General features: G+C 44.7%; 1 long non-coding RNA gene across 1 annotated transcript in view; it reads left to right on the top strand.

Annotated features, from left to right (window-relative positions):
* The window catches only part of LOC146207476 (uncharacterized), a 311,118-nt gene extending 285,892 nt beyond the window's left edge, over positions 1–25,226 (top strand). The window contains exons 2-3 of the long non-coding RNA XR_014703326.1: positions 22,956–23,042; positions 24,489–25,226. This is a non-coding gene — a long non-coding RNA (uncharacterized LOC146207476). The remainder of the gene's footprint in view (positions 1–22,955; positions 23,043–24,488) is intronic.
* The last annotated feature ends 1,001 nt before the right edge of the window (positions 25,227–26,227 follow it).

Genomic DNA, 26,227 nt, shown 5'->3' with positions numbered 1-26,227 from the left:
AAGCCCGTGAACAGAGGAAGGGTCTTTTTTCCGCCACAGATTGCCGAAGCTCCCCAGAAGCTGGGCGGAAGACGCATCCCTAACACCAAACTTGGTTCACTTCAATGTTTTTCGGGTAAAAAGGAAATGACGTTTATAAAGAACAGACTCCCAAAACAAACCTCGTGGAGCGAACTTTCGTTAAATTTGGCAGCGCAGGCTTAAGGGCTGCGCGGCTGGGACGAAAAAGGGGGGGAAGGGGGGGGGGGGGGGGGAGGGGCAACGCAGGAAGCAGGGGCACCGCGGCGAGTGCTTAGAGAAACAAACTGCACAGATTTGCCAGCAATACGGGTGCATATACTCAGCAAGAGGGAATTAGGGTAAGTATAGTATAAAGTCTATAGTACATTGGGAGCAGATTCGCGAATACCGCAAACCGGTGGAGCGGGAGAGGCGCTCGCGTTGTCGCGAAAGCTGCAGAAACCACATCACGCTTTGAAGTCACGACTTCAAAACCTCGCCCACTCGTTAATGGTCGCGAATGAGCTCTACCCCTCGTATGCAGGTTGCTTTATAAACAAGTCGAGTTGAACATCAGCGCAACAGGACGAGTGTTATCACCATGTTGTTTACTCCACTTTGCATTCTCTTCGCCAAAATGCAGCGTTAGCAAAATGGTCCGTACCGGCGGGCCCGTTCCTCCCTCAAAGGTTTTTCTTTTTTTTTTTTTTAAATGAAAAATGAATTCGAAGGCTGTCACGCAGAAGTTTCGAGACTAAAATTTGGCGTCCACACCGCAGATCTCGTTTGGGTAAAAGTTCACTTTAGCAGGGTTGTGCGAACATTTGAAAATTTCAAATAGCAAATCAAATGTCCTCCTATTAGATTAATCGAACGAATCAATAGGTGTATTTCCGAATTTGTACTAACCAAATTTATACATCATGAACTGTTGAATACTTTTGGAATATTTGCCATGAGGTTCGAGTACGGCCCGCCGTGTATAGTTTTCTTCGATGACCACACCGACGTTGCATGTCATCCTGTAGCGATCAGTAAGTGCGGGATAAAGGGTTCAGTGACCATTCCTGGCTCATCCGTCTGAATATTCATATATGGCCTCTAACACTGGACGGCGCGGCGCGGCTTAGGCAAGTCTCTCAACCTTGCCTTGATTCCCGACCTCAGAATGTCTAGCTCATCAACTATCTTCAGTCTCATGTCCTCAGGTGCAGCTCTGTGGTTTGTTCTCTTTAGTCATCTGAAAGAAAATTAATTTTATTGCGAAAGCAACACTACGACAGCCAAAGGGAGACTTCGGGTGGCCGCAGCTACGCCGTGAAGAGGCATAGCTACGGTCTCCTCATAAAAAAATCAGCCTGCCATAACGTTTGAATTCACGTTACCCCTATGCTACGGGCAGGAGCTGCCAACTCGGGTCGCTCCTTTCATATGAGAGGGTGATATCAGAATCAGCCTGCCAGAACCATTTGCATTCTCGTTACCCCTACGACACGCAGGCACGTCCATACGGCTTGGTTGAAGCGTGACTTTATATGTGGGCTGGTAACTTACGCTCTCGCGTCCATACCCTTAAAGGATGAGCTTAAGTGTCCCCAATAATGTAGCATCTTACACTGATAGGACGTGATACAGGAATAATGATCAGGCACAAGAAGCTTCCGCCGTTGCTTTCGCAATTCAACTATGTTAACCAGAGCTAACTCACAAAATATTTAACAGATATATCGCCTTGCTAGTAAGTAACTCAGGGGATGAATTGTATAGAATTATTGGTGACCTAGGCAAGAAGAGCAGAAAGGTAGATATAGACATCAATATGCAGAAAACTAAGGTAAGGTTCAACAGCTTCGGGAAGGAACGACAGTTTGCAAAAGGCAGCGAAGCACTAGAGGTATAGGCGAATATGTCTACTTAGGACGAGTATACCGCATATCCGGATCATGAAAGGGAAGTAACTGTAGAGAATAAGATTGTGACGGAGAACATTTGACAATTACTCGCATATTATGATTAGCAGCTTACCGGTACCGCTCAAGAGGAAAATATATAACAGTAGCATCTTACCTGTATTCACCTATGGGGCTGAAACGTGGAGGCTAACGAAAAGGGTGCTACTTGAGTTGAGGACAACGCAGAAGACTATGGAACGGAAAATGGTAGGTTTAACGTTAAGGAAATAGTAAGCGTGCAGAGCGGGTCAGAGAAGTAACTCCAGTTAATGACATTCTAATGGAAATTAAAAAGGAGAAATCGACGCGGCAAGGCATGAAGTGCGAAGGGAGGACAACACGCAGACCCCGTGATGAACCTCCCTCTCGCTCAACTCAGCGGAGTACGTCACCCAACTAGATTGCGAATACTCATTTAACGGCCCCCAATACCAACGCCAAGCTCAAGCTAATAGTTTCTGGCTAGACTTCATTTCGGACTCCGGCACCCTCATCCTCACCTAACTCACCAGATTCCTCCTCATAACTCAAGTCATCCTTATGAATAAAGTTTTATGAATAAACGAATGGATGAATAGCGATGTAGCTTTTGTCCGAAAATTCTATCTTTTACCTCCTGTTCATTTCTTTTAGCAGCGATAGCGATTTCTTCTGCAGACACAGCTTTGAGTATGTCATTTTTCGCTGCAGTAGCTGGAGGTAAATACATTGTTCGCACGGGGAGAAAGGCAGTGAAAATCTGATTTCGGTCTCACAAGAACAATAGATTATATTAAAGAAACGTAATTGATGAATAATTAATATATCGGCAGAAAAATACCGTAATTTGCGTTCTAAAAAGAAATAGACCACAGGAGTATACAGCGGACACTGCACGCATGGTCGCGTAAGCAGAATAGGCTGGTTTCTTATCCTCCTTCAGCTTCGCAACACAGAAAGCTGAAAAGAAATGAAAAGAACAAGGTTGACGACTGGGCAAGTTGGTAAGGGTTCATACTTAACCAGCCAAAGGACGAGACACGTCCTCTTCTTTCCTGTGTCTCGTCCTTTGGCTGGTTAAGTATGAAGAAATAAATAGATGTGCAATGTAGACGCAAGCCTAAATACAGTACAATTCTGCAAGTGCGCAAAAAAAGAAATGTTGCCTCCGTGGGCAATCGTAATCGCATTTCTGCGGCAGTTACATTCGGATTTTCGTTAGTATATCTGCTTTGTTAAGCACTGTGTCATTAGAATTGCCGCACTATGAAAAAAAAAAAAAAATCAGCTCTGTGTGGTCAGTGACTAAATTCGCTGATAGGTCGAGAGAGCGATGACCTCACGTGATGCCACCAGATTTGTTGCTTAGTATGGATAATTACTTTGAGTAAATCACTTTGCGGCCGCGAGTGGGATTTCACGTTTTCTCATTCTCCTGTTTGTATCGTTAAGCATCGGAAGAACACCTGCATTCTCTACCTTACCAGCCCTGCATAGTTGAGTACTCATCTAGCCACCATAGTTGCAGCCTCCAGAGACTAAGCATGACGAAGCAGTGTCAAACGCTGCTCACGATACGCTGGATGTTACAATAAAATACTTTTAAAAATAGCTTAAAATAAGGATTTGGAACCTGAAAAAATATTTTCAGGAACAAAGTATCTGACTTCAATTTTCATTAACGTAATTCTAATCATGCAGATAATTAGAAAATTGCTGACATTTACTGACAGTCTAGTGGCTGGTGCCAATAGGACGCTCGATAACGTATCTATTCTTGAAAAACGACGGAAATGTCATTCTTTAAAGCTCTCCACACTATGAAGTTCAGCTTTTTTTTCTTTTTTTTTTCGTTTTCTTTTCGCACAAGCTGAGACAGGGATCTTGACGTGCGTGGAGAGCTGAGTGCATACGCAACTTCCGTTATGACGCGCTGCACTGCATTTATGGAGCCCTATTCGATCTCCCTAGACTATATTGTAAGCCTGCATACAACGCAATTCTGTTTTTGTTTTTCTTCACAGTCTGGTACAAGAAAAGGAGTCATCGCCAACTCAGTGTTCAGTTTTTGAGAGCTATGGAAGAAGAGGAAGTGAATGTCGTAGTATAATGTAAGAAATGGCTCGAAATTATCGCCATATAGCCAGTTCACCGCGTCATCAGTGAATGTTGCACTTACACCCATGCTCCGGCCTGCTGTGGTTTCAGTTTCTATTTAGTCACGCGGGGAAAAGTGCCGCATTTTTCTGAGCTGCAGAGCTTCGTGGGGAGATTTCATTTTTTCTCGCCGTTTTAAAAACTGGTATGACATCGCCTTGTCAATGGCTTGTAACTCCCCATGACATTATTTAACTAAATTGGTAAATTATTAAAAAGTAAATATTGAATTTATGTTAATCATAAATGTGGCTAAGATCACTTTCATCGTAACTGACGTCTTCCGCGGCCTTCGGCTCGTTACTGAAAATACTTTGCTTCTTTTTCGAACCCTTATACTTCTAAAAGTGTTCGCCTAAACACCGGTATAGTACCTGCGACCGGAGGGATATCGGTGCAAACAACTAAACAAAAAAATGCTCAGGGCCGCGCTACATGCTGCGTCCGCGCGCGGAGAACGCATCAAAAGCTCTTTATTTTTCCACGCGCTCCAGAAAAACAAAGAGCAGGTCCAGCTCATGCGTGTGCGTGCGTGTGTGTGTACAACCAGAGGCGTCAGAGAGCGTGTATTTTTGTCCGAATCAACATGGGAGCTTTCGGATGTGTGCCAGAATCAGCGTGGGCTGCCTAGCATCGCGTGCTGCCTGTCCGGCAGCCGGGCCGCGTTTCTTCCCACGCCTACAGCTATAGCCAAAAACAAGCCTCCTTCTCCCAAAGAAGCCCCATTAAATCGCGATAATATCTTTTCCATTCCAGTGGCCATCAAATGGCGCTTGTAAAGGCGGCATGAGTTGGGGCAGGAAGACCACAAAACTCTTGGCAATCCGCTCGTCTGTATTGGGACAGTGGGCGGCAAGGAGAGAAGGATATACCGGCATCTGAAACTGCGGTGACTGTCGGCTCGCTCCTATTTCATTTGGCCGCCCGATTATGATTCCACAGTTTTCTGCACGAACGGGATAAACGCGCGATTATGCGCGGAATCTTGTGAAACAGCGTTTTCCTGACTCGCCTATACTCTCGGACGCCGTCCCTGCATGGTACCGCGGCGCTGGGCTTGCGTGATGTGCTGCTTCGTTCCTTCGCCGAGCTGTGCGTCAGGTTATCGAAAAGCCATATTTCATCCCTTCTGTATACAGCCAGTGTTTTCCGGTTGTGTTACGCCAGTGTTACGCACTGGAAGGCAAATTAAAGCATGCTTATATCCATGTAGAAGTTTCTTGAGCTTTCTCAAAATTGCATTCGGACCTCGAGGGAAAAAAATGTCACTTTTTTTTAAGTTCGCTCTTCGATTAGAGCCAACTGCGGGTACGACACCGAATTTTAGTCAGCAAACGTATATATTATGAAGATATATAAAAAAAGGCTATTAGTAAATATTTTTTAAGCCTTGCACACCTGCTGCAAGATCACACATTTCTGCGTCAAACCGCTACCACGAACTGACACAGAAATTCACACATTTTACAAGAAAAAATATTAAATTTCCAGGGCGTTATTTTGTAGCCCGCAGCTCTGCTGAGAAATCTGCCTATCATAAATTCGTTTTGTAAAGCGCAAAGAAAAAAGAACAAAAAAAAAAACAAGAAAATCTAGAATCCATAGATGGCGTTGCGGTGATCTTTTAAAAATTTATTTCACTTATTATTTCCATTTCATGACTCGTAGATGTCCCCCTGACGCTTATTACGTATATCATAACTTTTCAAAAGGTTACATTTACTAAACAAAGACCATTTTGATCGCGCAAGTGACAGCTTCGTGTCTTTCACGAGATGACACGAAGAGAACAAATGGTCGCTTGCGATGTGGCGGAAGTGCCGACTGCCAAGATCGTTAAATGTATATAGCGTATGGCTGGGCGTGTTGCCACTCGAGCACAAGAACACGCCGTCTTCTGCGTGAAATAATTCTCGGATTAACGAAGTCAGTGCCGCCTGTTGAATTACTAATGCCATGCAGAACGACGAGTAGGGCAGGTGCTGAGCTTCGGTTGAATACCAACGGCCGGGAGTGAACTGCTTGACAAGTAGTCACGGAACCAACTTCATCCCTCCCACTCCTTGGTTAATACTATAGCTGTGGTTTATTTGCTTGACTCGGTGAGTCATGCCGTCGTAGCTTTTCGTGCCCTGAAAAAAAAAAAAAAAAATGCCACGCGATTTAGTCAAGCCCGAATCGGTTATTCGAGTATAAGTAGATCGCTCATTAATTTATAACCCATCGATCGTAATATTCCGGTTATGGGCGCTACAGTTTCTCCGTTTAAAATCGAAATACATCGGTGAATCTGTAATAACGGACGCTCTTTCGTCATCAGCCTCGCGGCGACCACGATCTAAACTCCAATCAGGCGAACGGTGCATGTTTATAGCAATAAGACTTCCCCAACCTTTTCCCACTCATAACTTTCTATTAGGCTCCATATGTGCCTGTCGCCTGAACACGTGGTAGTAGCCAATGATGAAAGTCACCGAGAGCGTCCGTACGTAGCCATAAAAAGAACCGAACATATATGGAACTGAAATAAATTGAACGTGAGGCAGGAAAGAATGTGGGAAGTGTGAAGAGGACGTTAAAGAAAAATAACAAGACTTGAAAATTGAGCCACCAAGTTTTTACCGGCGCCAATTTTTGCTTAAAAAAAAAAAAAGGGGGGGGGGGGGGCACAAGGGTAGGTAATCGCAGTAGTTAAAATGCTAACACCGTATTCATTCGACTGTAACCCGATAGCTTTTTAAGAATACGAAATCGTTAGGTCGGCTTGGATTCGAGGATTTATAGATGTACTTCGTGATATAATGGATGTAATTGTTGACACATGGCGAGAACTCATTGAAACTGGAAAAATGATACGTAGGTGTGCCCTAACTGAACTCCATAAGATACGCGGAGAGAATTCCACTGGTCATTGTGCTTCATCCTGCCACTCCGCGAGGTGGGCTCGAGGCATTTGGCAAATAAGTGTCGTTTGCGATTTGTAGCTGCTGTATTTCAATTTCCTAATTTTCTGGTCGGCTTACATTCGAAGAAAGTGTTTTCTTTTTCTTTTCCCCTGGCTTTCAACGCTCAGGTGTCACCTTAGGATCAAGGTTGGCCTAGATTCAAGTAAATACGGTATCTTAGGTTTGCCGCATAACAGCTGCGATGTGCAGTGAAGACATATTATATGTATTTCACTGACCCGTGGCACTAGCGAAATTTGCATTGGCTGTGTCAGATGGGTTAAACTAAATGTCACAAGTATTTTCACAAAACTTTTCTTATCGCTGTTTCCGACGTAACACGGCAAATTTTAGGAATTCGATGTTTTTCCATCCACCTTTTCTTTTTTTATTTGGTGCCGGTTGAAAATAATTGGACAGTTCAACGCTACGGAAAGAACAAAGGTTCTATGAGGCAAAGACCTCACACAATCTTATAAAAATAGCATAGAATATCATGCGGTGCCATAATTATCATAAACTATATGCCATATTTTAAGACAATGTGTGAGATTCTATGAGAGTTTATGCAATTTGTGACTTTTTATGCGATTTGTGTGATATTGCGTGGCAAAATGTGAGGTTATTGCCTCAGAACTTTTTCAGTAGGGAAGGTTTGCCCTAAAATGAGATTATGAAGTATTACCGGATGACAGGTTACTTTCGCTGCTCATTTATCGTTTTTCTGAAGATTCTATCGTGTAAATATCAAAACAGGCCGTATCGTGATTAACCTCTTAACAAGAAGTGACGGAAACAGGGAAAAAGAAAAGAACCCTAATTACGCAATGAAATATATATATATATATATATATATATATATATATATATATATATATATATATATATATATATATATATATATATATATATATATATATATATATATATATATATATATATATACAGAACTTTTTATTGTTTTTGAAATGCGTTTTAAGATGGGAAATCCACGCTCTTGTAGAGCTGAAATTTTCATAATGCTTTTGTTTTTTTGTTTTTTTTACAAACACTTTCCACCGCATTTTTTAAATGTAAAAGTATATTCTACGGTTTGCACATCACATTTTCGCAACCCTAATTTACGCTTAGCACTTCACAGCTACCCCTTTGAGCCAGCATTGAAGTTTATCGGAATAATTGAGGTTCAAACTCTCTTAGGTGATCGTAAAGAGCGCTCATGTCTTGATGAGCGAATATTTTATACGTGGCCCCGTTCTCTGTACACTGCGTGCTTAGCATGCAGGGCTGCGCAGGTAAGTAACAGGTGATGTGTGCTATGCAGTTAAGTTTGAATGAGGATGAAGCAATACACGGGAATACCAGCTTTGATATGTTACATGGGCCTGTATGGGCAATTAGTTGTCGGTAACGAATTTAAGCAAGCATTGTTTCACTGCATTTGCCTCTCGTACTCTTGGACACTTTTGTGGGTCCAACGGTAATGAACAACCTGTTACATTTATTGATAATGAATCGAAGCAACCACCTGTGGATAGCAGTGATATGACGCAGAGTCGCCTTCTGTGTGCTCCTAACCTGCTGCAACGTGGCCGCATTATAGCGAGCGGCAACTGCAAGTAGGGTGTATATGTAAGCGTGTCGGCGTAGCGGTTTGCGTGTAGCACGTGGTGATCGGCGGAGAATGCGCTTGGCCACCTTATCGCCGCCGACGGCGGTGGAGGAGGAGCCTCTCTTTCTCTTCTCTGCCGCCGTCGGGGCCAGCCGAGTGACTCAACCGGATGAGTAATATGGCCAGATCGGCGCACTGAGCACGTGACGCTCCGCGCCACGTCGGTTTGTCTCGTCTGACCTCTTCGAGCAGTGCAGAACCTGACGCGGCCGGTGATGGTCTCGCTGCTGCTGCTGCTATGCCGGGGGAGGAGGGGAAGGGTGGGGGGGCTTTGTTTGCTGCTTTCCGAGCGGGCCGCTGCAATGCACTTCCTTTGACGCTGCCCATGACGTAATCGCGCATTAACGTTAATTGTACCATCAAAAAACTGCGAGAATGCGTTTTAATTAAATGCGAGATCGAACAATTCAGCTAAAAAACAACAAATTGATTACGTTAAATCACTTTATCAAGGAATAAGGAAGGTTGGTTCAGTGCTTAATGTGGGCACGATATGATCACCAAGCAAAGCTTCTCGCCCAAATTGAGCGGACTCTAGCCGAATATTCGAAGAATGGGGCGAGGGGATATTTGCAAATGGCGTTCATGACGGTGAGGTTGGTATTTATAAATAGCGGTATTTCGAGGCTCAAGGCCTCGTCGTATGGGACCTTACCTTAATTTTCTCTCTCCTCCCCCCCCCCCCCCCCCCCCCCCTCCTCCTTATCATCCCTCGACTGTGCTGACACGCTTGCGGCATGCGTGCACACCGGTGCCTATCGGAGCACATGGAGCGAGCATAGGTTGATGCCGGTAGTACCACAGCTGTATGGTTGATACCCATGACTAATGCGCGGTAATAAAGAAATAGCAGCGCATATTGTGAATCAGGGAGAATTAATAAATGACTTTAACTCTGCTCGCGCACATTTCTATGAATTCTCCGAAGGACCTCAACTCATACAATACTTCGTACCTAGCTAAGTAATTATTTATATTTTTGATGAAACACAATGGACCCTTTCAGTAGATGCAAGATAAATAGCAGACGCTTAACCAAATAGTAATTCAAGAATAACCTAATTACTTTTCAGAATTAACTGCAATGTAATCCCATTACGTTTTGGTGAGCAGTGACTGGTATTTTAATTAGCAGTCATGCATTGTTCTCGGAAGTTATTTATTGCTGTAACACCACTTTGCAAATGTAATTTTTGGGATATATGCATCTCGCTACACCATGAGCAAGGGTTGGCAAGACGACTTGTATTACCCTCGTATTTCATCGGTCAGTTCTCCGTCTACCAAAATTATCAAGTTCCTCTAATTCAGTGATATCCCAACTCTCGCTGCAAGACCCTGTGCAAGACACTGCGGAAGTAGGTATTGCATGCCGGCTTCGTTTAAGGGGACAGTTGAGGGTAAGAAGTTCATAAAGATCACGCTCTATCATCCATTCGTTCGTCTGCCGCAAAAGAAAAAAATAAAACGGAAGAAGGAAAGGTAAATGTTGTCCACGACGCGAAAGTTTTCCCTACAGCCTCGTCAAGTTAAGCACTTCCACCCAAGCGCCTCATTCATGGCCGTCCTTTGCCGTCCTTTCCATTACAGTTTCATCATCACCTATAAACAGCGCCGCTGCTACGTGCCCGCTTCTACAATCTGCGCGTGCCCCTGGCGCCGTCACGCGGATGCCGGGGAGCGAGGTCCGTCCGCGGCCCAGAGCGCGCCTGACACCGCAACCGCCGGAGCCGGTCTGCGCGCGCCGTCTCAGGTTTGCAGCACCTGACTAACCAGACTACTACAGGGCATTGAAGGATGTCTAGCCGAGTTTGCATCTCGTGAACGCGGTTTCTCTTTTCTATTGGCATGCGCTCATGGGACCTACATATAGTCCCGTGACGAGCTAGCTACTTGAGTCGAACGATACCAGTGCGCGTTAGTATTATTCAGTCCGCGCGGACCGAGCATCCGCCGCGGACCGAGATTTTTTTTTTCTTTTTGCTTTATCGTTGCTACCTCCGCGTTGCTACGCCCGCGTGTTTGGTCTCGTATTCAGTTCGAGCGGGGTACTGTTTGTTGTGCATGCGCTGCGTCGTTCGCTCTATGTTCGCAGCAGTGCATCGTACTTTGTGCTTGTGGGGTGTGCCAGAGTTGTAGCTTTACTCGGTTTCTAGTTCTTATTATGGGTGAAGTGGCGAAAAAAGCGCTCAGTGAGGAAGCGACAGTCACGTTTTTAGCGCTGCTGCCCACCGAAATATTGAAGGTGCTTGCAATAAAGAACGCTTGCAATAAATGAACGCTTTTTCACTTCCTCGTCGTCCTCGCACACTTCAGGTAGAACAGCCAGAGCAGCGAGACGACGTTTTCACTCGGCGTCCATGTTGAATCTCTCGGTAGAAAGGTTTTCGGCAGGGCGCGAACAGCGGGGGAGGAGCGTACACGCGGATGGTCCGCTGGCTCGACGACCGGATGGACACGCGGTCGCGTGATCACGTGGCACCAGATCCGTGCTGACGCGCGCGGACCGTCCGCGCTCCGGTCCTTCCGTCTGAACCCACCTTTACTCTACTATTTGCGGGAGCCATTGTTCTCAGACACAGGAGCATTCGATGACGCGTCTCCCTCGCGCGCTAACGTTGTTTACCACTAGAAGACTGCGCGAAGTTTCGGTGACTAGACCACGTATATATACACTGTTGGCGCTAAAACCATGAAACCAGCTGCTGGTGCATAGGGCACTAGTTACTTAAAATGTTTTCGAGAAAAAATAAACCGTAGTTCTTAGCTGTGTAAGTTCTACGCACATTATCGATTACGAACTGTCGTGATAGAGAAGCGACTTTGGGATTCGGTTGCAAAATCTATCATCGTGGGCTGAAGTAAAATGTAACTGCTGCATTTCGATGGATGCGACTTGCGAAAAAGGTCGGGTGTTGTACGATGCTAGAGCGCGTCAAATATACCTAGGTTGACACAATGCGGAGTGGCCCAGTACACCAGAAGCCCCATGCACCAATATCGATTACGAACATCACCCTCCACGAAATTGACCAGTTATTACTTTGATTGTGTCTTTAAAAGGGCGTGAGGGGGTGTGCTCTTGAAATTGCGAGCTTCGGTGTTCACTGGTCCACTGTTTAGCGTGAGTAGTCGCGCACTAAAATGTCCCTTGTGCCTTGTAAGAACTTTGTTGTCCCAATACGCAACCGTCAAAGAGAGAGGCAGTAATAAATGCGCAATAGTATGAAAACCGAGAACCTCAGTCGACAGGTCATGCGCTGCGTACTTCACTGAGTACGTTCGACGAACGGCCCGATAAAAAGTCACGCTCGTAGAAATAAATAAATAAATGCTTTGCAACAATGTACCCAGAAATCGTACATAAGACAACCATCCGAGTCAAACAAAAATAGCTTTAATATCCGGTTCTCGACTGTCCGGCCATGCAGCCGCGGGCTGCCGGGCCCCTTATTTGCGAGACGTTTTTCTATCAATAACCAACGGCGCAAGCACCTGGCCAACGGCATTACGATGCATCATCGTATCGCATCATGCCACTACGTCATGTCATACGTGACGAAACTGCAACAGAGCGTACAGTTTTTGTCAAAAGTATCGAGTCCGTAGAGGGTCTGCTTCTGATCCACTTCGTGCGGCTTGTGATGCATTTCCAGGGTTCCGAATCTCTGGATGGTAGAATTTTTGTCCTACCCTCTCCAAAGGGAAGGACCTCCATAAATGCTAAATCAGCGCCACTACACGGCTCAGAAACAGACCCCCTGGGCTCTACACATTTGGCAAAGGCTGTACATGTGTCTGGGAGCAAATATGCGTGTCACGCCGAATTACCACTACACGAGCATTTCGGGGAAGACTGCCGTTTTGTACAGGCATGTCAGCAGGTTTGTTAACATGCTTCTTTATATGCATGCTGGTGGTGCCTCCTAATGAAACGCAAGGAAACAGACGGGCATGGGGTACCCAATCGGCGATCAAGAATCAAGAAGTTTTATTCAATGATACAAAGAAAAATTTATACACATATATTTGGACCGATAGCCAATGAGGCTAGTCACCGGTCCAATACAAAATAACATGTAGGTCAGCCGTTACAAACACATTGAAGAAAAACTAGATTTGTAGCCTTGCTTCGATTCCGAGAAATTGTCTCTTGCATGTCAATTTGAAATTCCTACCTTGTTTTATTTCAATTTTCTTATTGAATTGATTTATTTAAATCGACGGCTTTCATATATATATATATATATATATATATATATATATATATATATATATATATATATATATATATATATATATATATATATATATATATATATATATATATATATATATATATATATATATATATATATATATATATATATATATATATATATATATATATATATATATATATATATATATATATATTCAAACAACTTTCCCGATTATCTATTTTATTCCAAGAGTTTCGGACGGTGGACCGTCCTTCTTCAAGGTAGAATTGAGCTTGAAGAAGGACGGTCCACCGTCCGAAACTGTTGGAATACAATAGATAATCGGGAAAGTTGTTTGAATATATATATGAAAGCCGTCTGTTTAAATAAAACAATTGGTAAGAAAAAAAATGTGTATATATATATATATATATATATATATATATATATATATATATATATATATATATATATATATATATATATATATATATATATATATATATATATATATATATATATATATATATATATATATATATAAACTTGAAGTAGGTGACACACGGTGGAAAAACAACACTTTAATCCGACGTTTCGGCCGGGGTCCGGCCTTTGTCAAGGAATGTAGCGAGACGGCCTTTGTCAAGGAATCCTACATTCCTTGACAAAGGCCGGACCCCGGCCGAAACGTCGGATTAAAGTGCTGTTTTTTCCACCGTGTGTTACCCACTTCAAGTTTATGACCTACCGGACCCATTCGAGCTTCAACCCCCTCCCTATATATATATATATATATATATATATATATATATATATATATATATATATATATATATATATATATATATATATATATATATATATATATATATATATACATTTTTTTTCTTACTAAGAAATGCATTTCTGAGTCACACGTATTACACGTCTAGAGCCCGCAGATTTCAGAGCTGCGTAGTTAACCCGTTTGTCGTGAAATGACGCTTGGGAATATTGTTTAACTCGCCACCGGGGCTCAGTTGTGCAGACGGTTGGCTACTGAAGCGGAGAATCTGGTTTGAAACCCGACCGTGACGGCCACGTTTCGATGTTGGTGAAGTGCAAATACGCCCGTGTGCTGCGCGATGTCAGTGCACGTTAAAGATCCCCAGGTGGTCGAAATTATTCCGGAGCCTCTTTCTTCTTTCACTGCCAGCTTCCTCCGTCCCATTACGACACGGCCCAGGTGTCCACAGGTGTGACAGATAATGAGCCTCTCTTTTCCTGTGAACTAATTTGCATTTTATTCAGTGTTGCTTGCATATAGTGTACCGATCATTCTCTGCGCGCTTTGATATATACATGGTGTCACAGCTAAATGTAACCAAGGTTTTAAAAAATATAGAGTGTCATAGCTCAGTAAAACCAATTGAGAGCTGTCGAGAATCGCCTATTGTAGTGTGCGGCATCTTTAGGTACCAGTTAGTGCAGACTAATCTGCTAACATTTAATTATTGGCCAGAGGAGCAAAACATCAATGAAAAAATTGTGGATCGTCTCGAAAAATGGCTATCTACGCATTTTCTACCAAGCTACTTACTCTTCATGTATAGCTTTATTCGTTCGCCTTCAAAATGCTGTCGCGTGTTCAGCGGCTAGCTTAAAATACTGGCCCAGTGCGTGCACAAAGCTTCACTGGAAACAGTGTTGTAGAAGAAGAAGGATTTTGTTGCCTGAGGCACATCTCGGGACACTGAAGTGGCTCCGCGATCAGGTGAAAGCTGTTTTTTTTTTTTTATTATTATTGCGCGAGTTATCGTTGCGGCTGGTAAAAAAAGAAAAAAATAACTTTTTTTTTTTCTAAACAGCTAGATGAAAGCCAAGTGCCTAGTCGTTGTTCGAAGCAATCTGCAACTTCTGCATTGACACTCTGTTCTTGAAGCCAATTATTAAACTTCATCATACCGACGTCTTATTTTTTGCGCAACGTACTCATTTATCGCTATCGCACTATAGAATACCGTATATATATATTAGCAAAGGCAGCTCTCAACAGCTATCTGTCGGTTTCGCTAGGGAACATCGTATTTTTTTTTTAACGCTGGTTACGTTTAGCTGGGGCTATCTATATATGTAGTCTATACAGAGCATTTAAAACTATTTTAACAAACATTATTAATGTATTGAAAAGCCTTCTACGTTAATAAATTATTTAATGGTATTAAATTGGCGAGCGGAAAATTCTTATATCAAATGCCCTCTATAAAAATTTTCCCTTCCTTGCCGCTTCCGACAGCTGCGCGTTTCTGCGCACTTACGGCAATGAACGAAGAGCTAAAGAATAAAGCGCCGAGCCTCGAAAACAGATTTTTCTTTTTTCTCCGTCTCTGACCGGCTCACGGTGCTTCATTGGACACCTGTTTCCTGTCAGAAGCACATATGTTTGCTCGCCAGCCTATATACTTGTATGCATCAGTGGCATGTCGCCTTTATACGCTGGGAAGAAAAAAAAAATAAATGCGGTGGCATAATAAAACCAGGACGCAAGTGGCTGTTCTCCACCTTCCCTTTCGTCGCATTCTCTGTACCTTTCCTCGCTGTCATATATTTTTTTTTTTTTCAGCGACGCGATAAACGCGACTTCTTTTTCTATCCGTGCTTAATCTTCCTTGCATATATTCGTTACGCCCTAGTTTTTGTTTTTTTTTGTTTTTTAATCGTGACATGAACGAGACCGTCCACATGTAATCACAAAATACCCCTCACCTATACGCCTCTACGCCGCGGCTGTGCGCTTGAGATGTGATGTCTCTGACACTAATTGTTGCACTGATATTTAGCTTTTGTTCCTCTAACTAGAAATCAGACTTTACCAAATCAACGCGGGGTTTCTATTTCGATCGTCGTTTTCCTGGTTCAAGAAAAGAGCGCGATCAATTGCTTGATGAAAAAGTTACTCCGAAGGCCACGTGATCGGCTAATGCGTCTGAACAAAGCATGGACATATGATTGTTCAACGACAGCCGTCGCAGGCTCAACATGCCAATCAATGAAAGAATGCGCTCAACCGATCGACGTCCCGTTACAGACTGCGTTTCGCTAGACAATGTTTACCATTGTTTCTCCATATTTGATTCATCCCGACAATTGGTTTTGGTCGTCAACCACCGACTACTCCTTAAAGTTATTGAACGCATAAAGGGCAGTCTTCTATCCGAATGAAATATAGATAAAATTGTCTCCGGTGAGGGAAGCTCTTTCATGATTTTCTCTAATTCATTTAATCATCCAAAACTTGCGGGATCTTTATTACAACTTACTAATACCGGGTATCTCGAAGAAAACCACCATTGTTGCCCAGAATATGACTCGCTGCATTGGGAATGAAATTCTATTTTTAGTAAACTATATTGTGGCGAGGTAACATGTTAACTTAGCGACTAGGCGTCATTGACACAAATGGTATACTTGAATCAGACCAAGGTGCAAGACGTCTCCTCGGCCCTTTAAATCTTCGAGCTTTCCGGGACATCGGTTTACACGAAATTGCCATTCCACTGCAATCTTCTTATTTCTTATACAACGGCTACTTCACGTGTTGGACGCCATTGGATCTTGAAGCAATCAAGCATCTCGTTCAGCTAGGCTTGACGTCAAGTTTAATTGCACACCACAGTTCATCGATAGTGTCAAAACTTTCCTGTTATTGTGATTATGTATTTTTGCTCTTGCCACCCCTTATGTAACACCCCTTTTTAGGGGCCTTTAAGGTAATAAAATGAAATGAAATGAAATGAAATGAAATGAAATGAAATAGGCGTATGTTGGCGAACGGCCACGACTAATTCGAAGACCACAAGACAGCTAATGTTCAGCACTCGTGGCGCTCAGCTCAGCTCTATTTCATCTCCATTTGCGCAAGTACCACGTCTATACCGTATTTGCTAAGCGGCAAATGGCTCCGGCACGATCTGAGTACCTCTGCGCATGAAGCGGCGCGCATCGCCAGGTTATTGACCATGCAGTTCGAGGAGCACACCTTGCGGCAATCTTCTGCACGGGGCTTCGAGGGCTTGTTCGAGAACTGACTGACAGTGATGAGCGGCCGTCGAAAAGGGCGCGGTCCGCGCGCTGCAGAGGAGGGGTTCAGGAGGTGGCCGTGTGCGGAGCGTTAGTGGTGAGCACGCATACATCACGTGTCAATGCTATACGCACGCGCGTGCGGACAGGTTGTGCCAGCTGTGCACAATGAATGAAACGCAGACCTTTCGGTCGCCGCTCGTGATTGTGACGGAGAAGTGGGACGTTATATACTGCCCCTTTCTGGGTCAAACGAACAGAGAGAAAAATTTGCAGCCTTAATGGATAAATTTCTTCGGTGGTGACGGTCCATAGAGTTTATTTAAAGCATGACTACACACTGTGTACGCGTATTGGGAAAATAGGGCATGTTGGTTGAAATTGCTGAAAATTAGATCTTACTGCAAACCAGACGCGGACTCATATGCCGATGCACACGCATAACTAACTTTAAAATAGTTTTTATTCTAAGGAAAGATACAATTGCATGGGTCTTGTGCTCATTGTTTTTTGAGTCGCATTGTTACTCCTAACTCGATGATACGGGCTACGTAGCTAATGTCCCAGCTTTAATTCCTGACCTAGCACCCCAGCTCTTGCTTTTTTTTTTTCTGTCTTTGTTTTTTTAGGGTTGCTGAGCGTATGCAGGCACGGTCGTTTTCCAGAAACGCGTTTCTTTCCACCACCTGAGTGCACGTGCCATTTAGATCTCCATGCCGCTCAAAAAGTATACATTCGCTAAAAACTCGTGCGCAGCCGCCGCAGGCTATTTTGAGCTACGTTTGTAAGTTCAGTGCACTCTTCAAGAACCCCGGAACAGTTTTGACGTCCACAAAGCTCTATAAGAGACACCGTAGTGGAGAGCCCTGCAATAATTTCCGCCGGGAACTGACGTGGACGTGACGTCCCAGCGGAATTAAAGTGATTAAAACACCATATGTAACGCCAATTAAAAGTGAAAATATTTTTTTAACGAAACATTTCAAGAATTTTGTGCCTCAGGCTGCAGTCGGTTGCCGGATGCGCTACCGCCTATGCCGCGTAAGGCACGCTTGCACGGCTTCGGATTGAGCAGAGGTTCGTACTTATATCGTCCGGTGTTCCACACAAAGTGATGTCATGCGACTGTATGCTAATGAGCAAGTTTGTAGTTAGAGAGGACCGCAAGCCGCTATCGTGTCATATGCTTAAAGGGGAGCTTACGCCAAAAAAAATTTAAGCTTACAGCAAAATCAATCTCGAAGATGTGGCCGCAACAAGAATAGATCGAAATTGCTTTAATAAAGTAAACGCCATTCTGGGCAACGGAAATTTCCTTTACTTAAGCCCAACTTTGACTTAGCCCCTCTATAGGACTAGATGCGTTGTTCGCTTTCTTTTTTTCTTTTTTCTACAGCATGTACGGCCGATTCGAAATAACCGGAGATTCCTGGTGATAGGGTCAACGATGGGATGGTAAAAACACACGCAAACCCTCGCATGACCATCTGAACTCTTCGGTCGCAAAGCAATTTTTGGATATATCATATAATGTAGCTGTGCTCTAAAAATTACAGAATTACAACGCAAGACAACTTACATACAGAAGACGACATTTCGCTATACTACTCAGGTATGCCTTTGTGTTTTATGCGTATACCGGCTATAGAGTGCTGCTCGCATGTCTGCCGTGACACATTTAGTACGCCCTATTGTTCCTCAATGCACTACGCCATAGACAGACGTGCTTTCACCCGCTTCGAGCGCATCGTAACGAAAAATTGCATTTAGTGATCTTCCTCCACTTCAGAGGCTTGTTTTCTTCTCAATTCCTCCATCGATCCGTCTTTCCGATATTCCCTTTTCCTCCTCCTTGTAAGACACCAAACAATTTCCAATCGGCGGTTGGCGCATCTGCGCAGCCATGCACTATCGGTTGGAAGAATGGCAGGCACCTGCACTGGCAGCGATCAATCAGCGGCCGAAACGGGGTCAAGACTTGGGCCGAAGAGGTTCACGACCACCCTCCGACCGCAGCCTCCTCCGAAGACGAACGGCGGTATAGCCACCCTCCGCGACGCGTGTGGTCCTCTAGCAAGGGTGCCTCCCGCTGTTTCACCCCAAGCTCCACATGCATGCCTTCCGTTTCCGTTGTTCATGAGGCACAGATGGAGTACGGGTACTAAAGCTGCGCGGACACGGGTTTACCTATCACGACCAGACATCGCAACGGCATCATGGCTTGAAACGAAGCGTGCGAGGCCCCGACAGGCTCTCGCTGCACTCGCGCCATCCGATGCACTGCTGCTGTTGCTTTTTTTGTTTTTTATTGCAGAATACACTGTCACTGCATAGTTTTGCCGCTGTGCTGCTTGAACGCGATAGGGTTAAAAGACCCCGTTCTGGAAAAGCTCCATCGTTGTCGTCGTTGTAGGCAATGCGAACGAAAAGCAGCAGACATGACTCTGGCAGGTCTCAGGTGGCAGGTGGCATGGGCCGCGCACTTACTGGGCAGCGCGTGGCGTAACGTCACGAGACCATATGCCAAAGCAGGTGCTTGGTTAAAGCGATTGGTTAAGCTGTTCAATTATGCGAAAGACCACTCGGCCACCCAACGCACATATTTTAAAACTAGCGATTAAACGAGAAGCAATCTGCGAGTACGCGAACGAGGGTTTCCTTATTCCTTTTTTTGTTTCTATCATACCCTGTATACACTACAACCGCCTGCACCCTCTGTCCCCAACTACACGCTAACACATCTTGACCCTTCCCCCGCGGAGCCTGGAGGACCTCATCACTGGGGAAGTCTCGGAGGCCATACATGCTGCGCTCTACGGACCCGGCAAACCAGGAAACCGTCACAAGCCGGGCTGTGAGCGTCATGGACCTTCGGGGCATGGACGTTTGAGTGCAGAGGGGCCGTGCGGGGGCAGGCATCTGCGAGATCAAAACTCCTTTCCTTATGATAAGTTTTTATCCATCATGTCTACAGTTTCTTTTTTGTTGTTCTCCTGTGATGTACGGATGCAGCGTCGTCTCTTGTGCGCTTTTATGACGCGTATTGTTGGTCGCCGCGTTTCTTAGGGGAAAGGGGGCCGTCGCACCGAAGATATATAGCTCTGCATTTTGTCTGTGTGTGTGTGTGTGTGTGTGTGTGTGTGTGTGTGTGTGTGTGTGTGTGTGTGTGTGTGTGTGTGTGTGTGTGTGTGTGTGTGTGTGTGTGTGTGTGTGTGTGTGTGTGTGTGTGTGTGTGTGTGTGTGTGTGTGTGTGTGTGTGTGTGTGTGTGTGTGTGTGTGTGTGCGTGCGTGCGTGTGTGTGTGTGTGTGTGTGTGTGTGTGTGTGTGTGTGTGTGTGTGTGTGTGTGTGTGTGTGTGTGTGTGTGTGTGTGTGTGTGTGTGTGTGTGTGTGTGTGTGTGTGTGTGTGTGTGTGTGTGTGTGTGTGCGTGCGTGCGTGTGTGTGTGTGTGTGTGATGTAAAAAGGTTATTCTTATTGGCTGATTGCGCTCAAACGTGTCAGTTATTGTGAAGCACCAATTTCTCTTTGAAACCTATACTATCACCAAGAATACCCCGGGCGCTATACGCTATACAACGGGCGCTATACAACTACGCTTCTTTAGGCTGTCATTTTTGTAACTAATATCTTTGGTGCATGGCTTGATCTCTCATAATTATGCTGGTCAACAGCGCTGCTAACTGAAAACAAAATAAGGAATGGTCCAGGAGAAGCGCCAGTCCACCAGAAAACGTTCCGATAAGACGGCTAGGTTTTGTCTATAGACTCATACGAAGGCATTTTACGCGCCACATTCACTTGTCGGAATGTTGGCTGGCGTTTTATCTTTTGTTAATTTTGTTTTGTTTGTCAAAAACCGCATTTCCTTTCCAGCTTTGTACCGTTGACCAAACACTCATTGTTGTGCATCATTTGCCGCTGCAGTCCGACTTCCTGGTCCTCAACCAGGAATCAGTGTTTTCTTTGCTTCGTTTCCACTGCTGCGGAACATCAACTTCTAAACTGCTCGGCAGAGGCTGCTTTCGTCGATCCTTTCTTAAAACTTATTTCTCCACCCCCAAAGTATCAACGACTTGTGGCTGACGTATACAGCCTTTCCCAAACGTTAGGAACCAACAAGGCTTGGTTCTGATCTGCACTATGAGGCTGGTAATGTACTTCCAGTGCTGCATTTCTGCTGTTGGTAATAAGATATGCGGTCCTGCTCTTTCCAATGGCGATGACTTCTATGAATGCTAAAAGGGCTCCCCTACACGAGTTAGAAGCAAGTTCACTGGGCTCTGAACTATGAATAAAGGCTGTCCGACCGCGGAAGCACATGCCTGCCTGTCACCATTAATAATCAGCCACTCACAAATTAAGCTTTTGTAATCTGCCTTGTGATGTCTTTAGCTTTTTGCAGCAAACTAGAATTGTTTCCAGAAATTTTCAGCCGCCGACCTGTGCTAGTATTTTTCTCGTGAACATAGGTCGTATTTCACGGGCGCCGATAGTAATAACAGTTGCAGTGGCAGAACACGAGGAGCTTGTAACGGTCACATAGAGTGGAAAGCAGCTTTACGGTCACATGCATTCTGTGAAAACGAGGGGGGGGGGGGGTGCGGAAGACACGTGTACTGTACTTCTTCTGTCCTACAGAAGAAAGAAGTACAGGATACGCGGGTCGAGAAGAAACTTAGTGTGCAACTCCGGTCTTCGCTGTGAATTCGGCGAAAAGTTTCGCGGCGTCAGCGCATCCACCTTGCTTCCAACAGCGTTTGGGAAAATGGACAGGGACTCAATAGCAGAGACGGAGAGAGAGCGCTGAGATTCTGAGATTGGGCTGCTTACGCAGAGTAAATACACGGAGAATAGGAGACAGCAAACTATGAATACAGAGAAGAAACGAGAAAAATGGTCGCTCAAGGAACCGGTAGACTTCGTCCCCAAGGATGCATGGCCGCCCATAGGCTTGGACAACATGGCTGTCCAACCATAACCGTTGGCCTAAAATGTTTCCTCGCACGCGCTATATTCTCGGTAGTAGAGAAACGAGGGATGGACAGATACTTGCGTCGGAGTATAGAGATGGGGATGGGCGGCGGGAAGGGCCTCACTTGATTTAGATGCTTTCGGAAGCGCCTCCCGCTCTGTCCTCGGGAGGTCATAGAGATTCGGGGTCCACTTCACTTGCAATGTCCGTCCACGCAGGTTCCTTCCTTGGCACTCCATCCGTTCTCCTTTTTGGCGTGAGGGGCGCTGAGATAAATCGATCAACCTCGTGCTATAGCGTACTGCGGGCAGCATCTAGGCATGCAGTCCCATGTATTTATGAGCGGAAGAACGCCGTAAATCTGAACGGAGCGCTCATTTCAGCCGTTGACACGTGTGTTTCTTATTTTCCGTTTGTTGCAATTTGTTCATTCTCGAAACAGCCCATGAGAAATGGGCGAATCTACTCTGGACATTAACTCGCGCACACACGGCCATTGTTCTCATCCGCAAAGCTTTCGTATAACAAGATTGTGTCCACCCCTCAAACGAGCGTCAAAGGATTCAGGTGCTGTGGTGGAGTGACTGAAGTGCAAGTATTACATGTCACACGGTAAATGAAATGGGATGGTAGTACTACCATTTACCCTTGCCATAAATGGGTAATGCTGCCAGAGGAAGTGAAGTGAATCTCTTCGCCAGCGGTGTAATGTTTCGTAAATCGAGAGCTCTCACGTTCACTCTCTGTTTCCAACTTAAAATGTTTACCAGGGAATTTGTTTATGGAGAGAGTTCTGTTGAAAATTTTCGTATTTCACAGTTGTTGCCATTCTATTAAATGTCATCTACTGGTCTATGGGTACATTATTCCAGTTTTATTACAGTTTGCGAACAAATATTCATTTCGCGTATTGTTCACAGCGTAGACTCCGCTTTTTTTTTTTTTCTGCTTAGTAGTGCAGCAATTCTGCCTGTACTATAACATTTCTTTCTAAAGCATCCTGTGGCGTGTTTTCTAGGGTGGTCACCCCAGAGGCCGGGGCCTCATATGTGGTCGCCACAGCCTGTACACGCTCCAGCAGCAAATGCTGGCCAGCGGCCGTGAGGTAGGTCAGCTACTCCTTCCAAGAGATGGCGGGGACGATTAGGCAAAGTTTAGCATAGTTAATGAAGTAAAATTATTCTGCTAGCTCTCAGACACCTGGTTTCAGGAACAAAGGGTATGCAGGAAAAGTTGAGACCACGACGAAAAACACGAAAGCTAGCTTGAATTTATGCAACAGGGTAGATTAAGAGTTGTAAAATCTACCTATTACTCCTCCAATTACATAGGCTGGTTTGAATGAAGATCCTGCATTCCACATCAAACTACTCCCGACTGCACTGGCTTTACCTCTTATATAAAACCTTTCTTAATTCACAGCATAGACTGTTTGAAGTCAGTGGATCGTAAGTGAGATCTCTTAGTTTTGTCCTTATCCATGTGGTAAAGAACTTTAGCATGGTTTCTATTCCGCCAGGAAAAAGAAGTTACTGCTCTTTTCTTTCTCTTCAAACTCCTTCTTTTTTCTGTCATGGTATTTATTTTACCGTCGATACTCTGCGTGGAAAGAACAATTTCTTTGCCTTGTTGAAATGCACTTTCATAATCTGCTCTTCTAAATATACATGCTCGCTCTGCCTCTCTTTCTTTTCCTGTCCACCTCCCCTCTTTTAAGCTATCTTCCTCTTCGTTTAACGTTGTGCAGAAGGGGGTACAATGGAACGCGAAAGTACTATCCTCGACTCTTCATTGTTGTTGTTGTAATGACTATTCCCAGTTGAGATAACTACTTTGGAAAGAAAAAGGAGAACAAGAAGAGTCGCGCCTGCTGGGACGAAATCGCCGCAGCGGGGCACCCCCTGCGCGCGAACCACTCGCGTTTCTGAGAATCGCCGGCCGGTGGTTGCGGAACCGTGACGGAATAATTTTCGCGCCGTGGCTTCTGTGCTATGCAAAGTGTCGCCGCCAGTTCGCCTCCCATTGTCACGCAACAGGAAAAAGCAAAGAAACAATAGCTCACCTCACACTGAAGATGAAGCAACGGGTATGGGCGATCTTTCTTCTGTGTTTATACACTTTCATTTTTTTCTTTAGCCTTGAAAGCGGGGACGCTCGCGTGCTCTCCTTTGCCTGTCGGACGTGTCGCGTATTCCTCTTCTTGTTCGCTTGTTGCTACAGCAATCACAGAGGCCATTGCAAGTTTCTTTTTCTTTATACCGGAAGAGCAAAAGAATAAAGCTTGTATCTCTGGATGCAAATTTCTTCTTAGCGAATTAATTAGCCCATTGAAGGTGAATATGCTGTTTCAAATGTGAGAGTGCGGCAGGGGGTGTAGGCGGCAAATTTAAACAAAATGATGATGGGAAGCTATTCGTTTCCGACGGGTTGATATGTTTCCGTTTCTTGGGAACGCTGGAGTACATGAATCATACTGTCATCCTGCCTGGGCAATCGTTCACAAATTTATTTTATGCTTCTTCTTCTTCTTTTTTTTTTCTTTTTTTTTTAGAGACGTTCGTCCCAACCGCCCATTTTGACGTACAAAGCTTCTTGCACCCAGCGCCACCGAGCGGAACGCAGTGCAAGCCAGCCTTCAGCGAGGGTGGTCGCCCGCCAAGCTGCCGAGACAAGTTGCACGTTTTCTTCTTTTTTTTTTTTTTTTTCTCTCTCGTCACCCATCTCCTCCACGTTCATCCGTTCGCACCCAGCGCTGCCGCATAGCGTCGTTTATCAATATTCAAGAGGCTCGTTGCTGTTAACGCGGCCTCGGCTAGACGAGCGCACTCAAAGAAGCATGAAAGGGTCGGCCACAGTTTCGTATATGTTACATCAGCAGCAGTGAGCAACTCGCCCGAAGTTTTTCCCCGACATCGTGCGGGCTTGTCACCTACGTCCGGGCTTCCTTTTCTTTGCGAGGCGCTGTCACTCGCTGCTGAGGAGCCGAAAATTTCTGCCGCGCTCTGGTGAACAATGGGAAACAAAAGAAGGCTGTGATGCAAAAAAGAATAAGGGGTCGCGGAAGTGTTTGCAAGACGCACCATACATGTATAGAGAGTTGTTTTCTTGTCTTTTTTATTTATTTATTACCCTTCGTGTCCGCCATGAGAAGCGTTCACTGACATGCTAGGCCATGGAATGGCGATCAGCAACATATTTATGCTCCGCGTCACGCGAGTCGTCATCTCTGGATGCGGTCGTGCCAAGCATAATCGACTGTATAGGCTTCCTTTTAATTGCAAATAAAAAGATCGTGCTTTGATCGTTTTTCCTTCATTGGAAGATGCGATTGCATATTCATAGTCTGACTTCTTCCTTGACGTGAGGAGGAACAGGAATATCAAATTCTCGGCCGTAAACACGAGATGACAGCTGAACATAGGCGGTATGCTAATGGGCGCATGCATTCAGTGAGTAGATGGAAAAGAACAGATGTTTTGAATGAGGGTTAGTTTTCTTTGTTCTAATTGTTGTAAGAAATTTCTCTAGAGAATTCCGATGCATAAGACGAAGCCATTACTGGGGCTAAAGAGGAGTTCTGAAAGGGCCCTGATTATTGTTTCGTTGTTTCCGTCATGGCGTACTTTCACTTCTTTTTTCGTGGGTTTCAAACACATAAGTATGAAGACAACCTACTACTTGTAGTATCAGCAATAAATGAAGCGCGAACAACAAAATCAGAACTGATGCTTGGTCGAGTCGGTATGCCATTTTGAAGAAGAGTAGCGGGACTTAGACGAGGACGGAAGGAAGACACACGCAAACAAGCTCTGACTTGCAACTCGTGGAGTTGCAAGTCAGAGCTTGTTTGTGTGTGTCTTCCTTCCGTCCTCGTCTAAGTCCATCTGCTCTTCTTCAAAATAAAATCAGAAGAGCTTAGCCGAGGCAAGCACTAGACTCGGACAAGTTATATTCACGTTATTCGAAGAAGCGAATACTGTCCTTTAGAAATGCTGGTCGTTTGCATTTCCTCTTCACTCGCTTATGCATTTATGTTGCTTAGTTAGCGCCTTTCATTTCTCTTGTTCGCTTTCAATTAGTTGCGATAATGCATGCGAGGCTGTGCAGGACAGCGAGTGTGGTTATGTTCTGTTCACATTTGCCACATAGGCACTGGCGTATAATCTTCGCGAGGGCCGAGTGGTGACCTAGTGATGGCCGCGTTGGCCATAGTGGCTGAGAGGTGACCGAGTGGTGACCGAGGGGACCGAGTGGTGACCGAGTGGTGACCGAGTGGTGATCGAGTGGTGA

This window comes from Amblyomma maculatum, chromosome 1, assembly GCF_055883805.1.
Source record: "Amblyomma maculatum isolate TAMU_Amacu chromosome 1, ASM5588380v1, whole genome shotgun sequence".
NCBI classification, from domain to species: domain Eukaryota; kingdom Metazoa; phylum Arthropoda; class Arachnida; order Ixodida; family Ixodidae; genus Amblyomma; species Amblyomma maculatum.
The sequence above is the reverse complement of the archived record's forward strand: the minus strand, read 5'-3'. Positions and strand labels throughout refer to the sequence as shown.